Source organism: Parasteatoda tepidariorum, chromosome 7 (assembly GCF_982258835.1).
Source record: "Parasteatoda tepidariorum strain Cologne lab strain chromosome 7, Ptep-v5.0, whole genome shotgun sequence".
Lineage (NCBI taxonomy): Eukaryota > Metazoa > Arthropoda > Arachnida > Araneae > Theridiidae > Parasteatoda > Parasteatoda tepidariorum.
In genome coordinates this window covers 95,136,201-95,143,436 of record NC_141761.1, presented here as the reverse complement: position 1 = coordinate 95,143,436, position 7,236 = coordinate 95,136,201, and positions in this window count along the sequence as shown.

Genomic DNA, 7,236 nt, shown 5'->3' with positions numbered 1-7,236 from the left:
CACTGTATAGTGTGCAAAATAAGAAACAGACCACCCTGAATAAATTTGGATCTAATGAACGGATCTTCACGTTTTATGACTCAATTTTAATGGGAAGAAGGGATGACCTCAAATATGCTAATTAATGCAGACGGTATTTTAACTTACGAAATCAGGCGCAAAATTTTACTTTCTCTGAATAAACATACCTTTTTTCACACGTATTTAGATTTTTAACCCCCAAAATATAGGGAGTAGCTGCAATCTGAGGAATATGGTTCATATAGTTTGATCAGGAGAGCGATCCAAAGTTTGGATCCCTTAATTTTAATTTTTGCGTATTTCGCCATGTATCGAGATCTTTTCAAACAAGTTGAAAAATTTTTGAACATAATTTAAAAATTCGTTTATCTAAAGATAATTGCACGCAAAAAATATTTTTTCGTAGGCATTTATTATTTTTTATTATGTTATTAAATAATAGCTGGAAAAATTTTAATTTTGTAAGGCATACAACTTCTTATTAAATTGTAATGCAGGTAATTTTGCATGGTAAAATTCAAAATTGAGTTAAATCGGTTGAATTGTTCCTGCGTATATTTAAAATTCGATTTCTCAGAAACTATTTAACCGATTTTGCTCAAATTTTATATTTTGCCATGTAAAATTACCTATTTCTAAAGGATGTAAAAAAATACATACCTCAACATTTAAAATTTTTCCGACTATTACTTAATAAAATAATAATAAAAATATTTACTAAAATATACTTCTTCCATAACATAATGGATAAACGAATTTCATAATTGTGTGCAAATATTTTTCAATTTGCTTAAAAAGCTCTTGAAATATGGTGAAATACGCAAAAAGTAAAATTAACATTATGAGGATCAACTGTTGAACCGCACTCCTGGCCAAACTATTTAGACCATATTTCCTTGATTGCGGCTAACCTCTAGATTTTGGGGGTAATCCAAATCCATTGGAGAAAAAAAATTGTTTATTTAGAGAAAGTACGATTTTTTGTCTGATTTCGTAACTTAAAATATCGTCTGCACTAAGTAATAAGCATTTTTGAGGTTATAGTCCTAGAACGTGAAGATCTGATCATTAGATAAAAAGTTATTCAGGATGGTCCGTTAAATTTTTGCACACTGTATAGAATTTCAATAATTCAATTGCAGTTTTTGCGATCAATGTTATAAGGTTGAATTTTTCAACTCTATTTCACTTGGTAGAGTTGAAAATATATTAAGTGCATTAGTGGATGTATCTGTATATTTATAAATCTTATTTTTTATTCATATAGTGTTTTTATCTTTGGAACTTTATTTACAATTTAACCTTGAAATTAAAAAGTTATAAATGCTGATTATTTTATTTTTGAAGAATAAAATTTATTTATTTATATAATTATTATCAAGAATTTTTTTTCTTAATCGAAAACAAAATAGCTAATTAAATTGTATTAACATTTTTCTAACGTAGTTAATGCTTGCAATCGTTTTTGATTTCTAGTAATTTATTTTTGTTCAATCATTATTTAGAATAAATTACAATTGTAATCAACGCCTAATTCTGGACGGCGACTAGTTGAGTTGTATGTAACTGATGGTTAGCCCCAGTCTACCAGCAGCGACAAAAAATGACGCAAGCGGCCAACTCATCCTGGTGTGAGAGATCCCTTTGACGTCGAGTTAACAGTGAGAGATTTCATGAACGCAAATGTGGTGAAATTTTATCGAAACAATTTTTCATAAAATCAGAAGATAGTCTCAATATTTGACAAATGTATTCCATTGTCTCCTAGATTGTGTTCAAAATTAAAAGGTTTCAGGCATACTTAATATCATTTATATGAGATGTAAATAAATAATTGTTTGAATGTTTAGTTTTGGTATTATTCAATTACAATCAAGTCTTGTAGATATGTTATTTGTACGTAGAGATTATACATATAATTTTGAAATAAATTTGTCAAACCAACAATCAAACAATTTGCAACTACAGTGAAATGTTTTCTCTAAAAAGTTTATGAGTTAACAGGTACGTAAATGTTTAACCATTGCTGACAATTTGCATCAGTTTTTCAGAGTGAAAATTTTTTTTATATACATTTTCAACAAAACACTGTTGAAAATAAAAAATTTGTATTAAAATGTAAAAGGAAGTGATATAAGGAAAAACACGTTTTTCTAAAGGAGGAGGGGAGTATAAAAGTCAGCTTAATTAAATTTTACTCAAGTCGTTTAAAAAATCTGAAGATATTCTTTTAAATCTCTACTTTTCCTTTTAACGTCTTATTTGTATTAGCTAACAACTATACATCTAAAATACATAAAATTAAAATAGAAAAGCAATAAATAAAATTTGAAAAAAAGTTCTTTACGAAGCTAGAAAAACTTCTATTAGCCCTGCTGTACTGAAACTTTAAGGCAATACTTTATGTTCAAACTTCAAAATTCTCTTTCGATTAAAAATAATAATTAAAAAAGGAAAGAAAAAAGAAACAATCTCACTAAATTTAACTTAAGAAAATTATTGTAAACCTGATTCCCCTCCATCCTATAACACTGTCTTAAAAACTTACGTCATGCGCAACAAAGCACTAATATTACTGCTGGTGATCATTATCACTCTTGGAGTTGGCTTGCTCAAGTTGAAATTGGAGTTTAAGTTTTATTGATATTCTGTTATATTGTTTCAAATTAAAGATATTCGTTTTCTTTTCAACAAAAAAAGTAGGTACACCGTTTGATTGTATTCCATTTTCATTATTAAGTATTTAATTTACGTATTGTTATTTTTTTTTAAGATTATCAATTAATATTACCATTTAACTTAGGAATCTAAAACTTAAATTTATGCTTGAGACGACACAACCTAAGGGACATTGATTATTATGCTCTCTTCTTAATTTCAATAAATTTTAAGTAACCACTGAAACTATAATTTAAATTTAACTATCAATATTTTAATTTATTACTGTTATTATTATTTGACATTAAAATTTTTTTGGATGAACGCGTTGCCTGAAGATTCAGGTAAATAATTCCAGAGACATTGCAAAAAAAAGCAAAAAGTACAATTTAAATAACTATTAAAAATGAAATTAATACTAGCGTTAATTAAACTTGCATTAATATGAAAATATAGCTCAACTAATAAAAATTATATTTCCCAAATTGGAGATTTATCCATATTAAAATTTTTATGACGCTTCAGACTACTTATCAGGATTTTAAAATCCAAATTGTGTATTACTATAGTTTGAATCTGAGTTTTGCCAAACGTAGCATTTATAATGCTTTCTTCGCGCACTTTCGAGTTTATTTAAGGCTAGAAGATTGTAATTTAAATTTCGGTAACTTTCTAATTAGCTTAAGCTCATTAATTTCTAGACAGAATAATATGTGTTTTATTCGTTTTCTGACCACTATAAGTAGAATTTATTGCTTAAAGGAATAATCTTCTATTGAAAATTTGACTTTTTTCCTATTAGCTGGAATGTCCAATTTAGAATTGGAACTCTGTGCTATATGTCAAAACATATTTTAATCGCTTTCTGTTCACTATAAGCACAATTTATTACCATATTATTGGCTGATAGGAAGTCATCATAAATCGAAATGTTAACCCCTTCATGACTAGCTAGTGCGCGAATTCAGACTAAACGTCTTATTGGGATGCATGCACACCGTCGCTTAAATTAATTACGTTTACTAAATGGGTATTTAGATTGTATAACTAACAACTCAGAAACTTTTCTACCATTGTTAATTAAAATAAAAAATTAATTATTATTTTTTTTTGCCAGAATTATTTTTGGTTAAATGAATTTTATAATTTTGCGTAAAAAGTTTAGATTTATTTGAACGTGAAATACGCAAAGAATTAAATTGACATTAAAGGTTGACCCAAACTTTCGATCCCACTCCCACCTAAACTATTGGAACCATAGTTTTCATACTGTGATTACAACAATATAATTTAAAGGCAAGAATTGAAATCCTACGAAAAGGAGGTATGTTTTTTCAGCGAAACACTTTTTTATTGTTGTCTGATTTTATAATTTAAAATGTAGTCTACAATAATAAATTAGCATATTTAAGATAATGCCCTTGAACCAAGTTTGGATCACGGTTTAGAATAACAGATTTATTATTTTAGGGAACTGCCCTTTTTAATCCTGTTTTAAGTGGTTTATAATAATACTCTGTTATTATAAACCACTAATCATTACCATGTAATAAAATACTAATCATCACCATGCAATCAGTCAGGAGCAGTTTCTGCGATCATTAGTAAAATACCACGGACAACCCCAACTGTAAGTATTAGATAGTATTGAATTTGTCTGTAATCGGCAATTTAATGCCCTGTTTTCATATTCATTTAAATACATAAAATTTTATTTAACCTTCTGATTCTGAAAAATTGTCAATTTTTTCAAGATTTTTGAAGAAAAAGCAAAATTTTAAAACAAAACGAGATATAACGTTATATTTCTACGCTAATTTTCTGGTACAATGTTGAATTTTTTTCAAAAATTAAAAAAGTGTCAAAGATTTTCCTTTTTGTAAATTGAAAGGCAACTCTTGAGTCAATATTTTGCATACTTTTAAAGGACTTTCTTTTTGGTTTCACTAGGTGTTTGACGATGTCTCGAAAATCTTATGAGGATTTGACGAGACAAGGCAAATTAAAAAGACTAAAATCTGTTTCCACAAATCCCAGATTAATTGTGAGTAACTGTCCAGATTTAAATAAATCTGATTCAGGATTAAAAAGTTTTGATCATGGTATTGAAGTTCCTGAAATAATTCAGATACAGGATCAGGACGAATCTCAAAGACAACAAGGAAGCAATTTGCAAATCAATATAGAACCTACTTTCGAAGAAATTTTAAAGCTTGATCCATCTGACGACGAAGATGATTTCGACCATAGCTTAGCTTTAACAGAATTAATCTCAGTGAAGGAAAAAATAAAGTTATGGGCGAATTCTTTTCGAATTAATCTTGTTGCAGTGAGTGCATTGCTCTCTATTCTCCGTGAACATTCGTGTTTTTCGGATATACCATTAGATGCTAGAACTTTGCTCGAGACTCCTCCTTGCGTCATTACGAGGGCAGTTCAACCAGGCCAGTATTTCCATATTGGAATAAAGAAAAATATCGACAGATTGATGAAGAGTGTGACAGAAAATATTTCAAATATTCAACTACTAATAAATACTGATGGTCTGCCTTTATTCAAAAGCACTTCTACAGAAATTTGGCCTGTTTTAGGTCTTGTAGCAAATGTCCCTTCTTTGAAATCCATTGTATTCCCTATAGGCATATACGGTGGGAAAGGAAAGCCAAATAATTGTTCTGTTTACCTAAGGGAATTTATAGAAGAGAGTATAAAATTAATAACAGAAGGATTCAGCGTAGCCGGAAAAAAATTTCATTAACAATTAAAGGTTTCATTTGTGATGCACCTGCTAAGTCTTTCCTTTTAGGAACTAAAGGGCATACCGGGTATAGTTCATGCACAAAATGCCAACAAGTTGGTGAATGGGTCAATAATCGTGTAGTATTTACTGAATTCACTGCAGCGGAAAGGACCCACGATACATTTTTTAATGATGAAGACTTTTATGTTTCAGAGTGCTGCTTATTACCCATCCCCAATATTAATTTTGTTCATAGTTTTCCTTTAGACTATATGCACCTAATTTGTCTAGGTGTGGTAAGATCCCTTATTTATCTATGGATTTTTGGACCAGTACCAATTAAATTTTCCTCGCGTATAATAGAAAGCATTTCTTCTGAATTAAATACCTTGAAAAATTGCATTCCCTTAGAATTTGCCAGAAAGCCGCGCCATTTAAATGATATAAAGAGATGGAAGGCAACTGAGTTTAGACAATTTTTATTATATACAGGGCCAGTTATATTAAAAAAAATATTTAAAAATGAGTACCTACCAAGATATGACCACTTTCTAAGCCTTTCTATTTCAATTTCAATCTTGCTTCGCCCAGGAATTTGCACGCCAGATAATTTAAATTATGCCAATGATTTACTCCAGCATTTTGTCAAGACTACAATCGCATTATATGGTCCACAGTATATTACACATAATTTCCATAATTTAATCCATCTTTCCAGCAATAGAATTTATTTTGATTCCCTTGATTCTTGTAGTTCATTTCCTTTTGAAAACTTTTTACAATCCCTAAAAAAATTAGCAAGAAAGGGCAACAAGCCTTTGCAACAAATAGTTAAAAGAATTCTTGAGCAAAATAGTTTAAAACCATCGATTTCAACTGCTAATAATTTTCCTCAATACACAAATCCTCATTTCCATGGTCCAGTGTTTTCACCTTCAGATACAAAAGATCAGTTTGGCACAGTAAAATTTCCTAATTTTACTCTTCGAACTGATTATCCTGATAATTGTTGTTACCTTAAATCTGGAAACATTATTGAAGTACAAAATATTGTTTCATCTAAAAGTGGGAAAAAAATGATGATGGTCTGCAGAGAATTTTTAAACAGGGAAGATTTTTATTCATTTCCTTTCATTAATAGCTCTTCATTGAACGTATTTTTAGTTTCTAACTTGTCTGCCTTAAAAGAATATTCTGTTGAAGATATTGCTGGAAAAATGGTTCTTCTTCCTACAGAACAACATAAGAAAGTTGCTTTTCCATTGCTTCATATTTCATAAACTTTTGGTTCATTGACATTCCTTAAAGTGATTTATTATATTCGTAATATCCAAGCACATATTTTATAAGAGAATATGTAATGTGCTTTTTTTAACCTTTTTATTTCATTGTCAACTGTTCTGATATTAACCTCTAAACTTGCTTTTAAGAAAGTAATGATGATAGCCGGAAGCTGCTATACTATGTCAAACACAAATATTATTGCATATTAATATTGTTCATTTGCTATAAATTAGAACTGTCAGAAAAGCTGAAGTGGGTAATTTGTAAATCTTTGTAAATAGTATATTTTGGCAGTATAAATTTCACCAGTTGTATATAATTATTTTTCATCGGTCACTTGTTCACAGGGAAGCAACCCGCCGGTAGTCAACCGCAGCAGTTGTCAAAAGGTGATTCCGCTGCCTTCTCCGCTTAAATTATTTGTCACTCGTTTTAATCTTATTTCTATCATGTTTTGTAACGTAATTTCTGATTTTTGTCTATCCACATACACTCTCCAAATGTCGCAATCCTATATTATATAAATGAGAGTC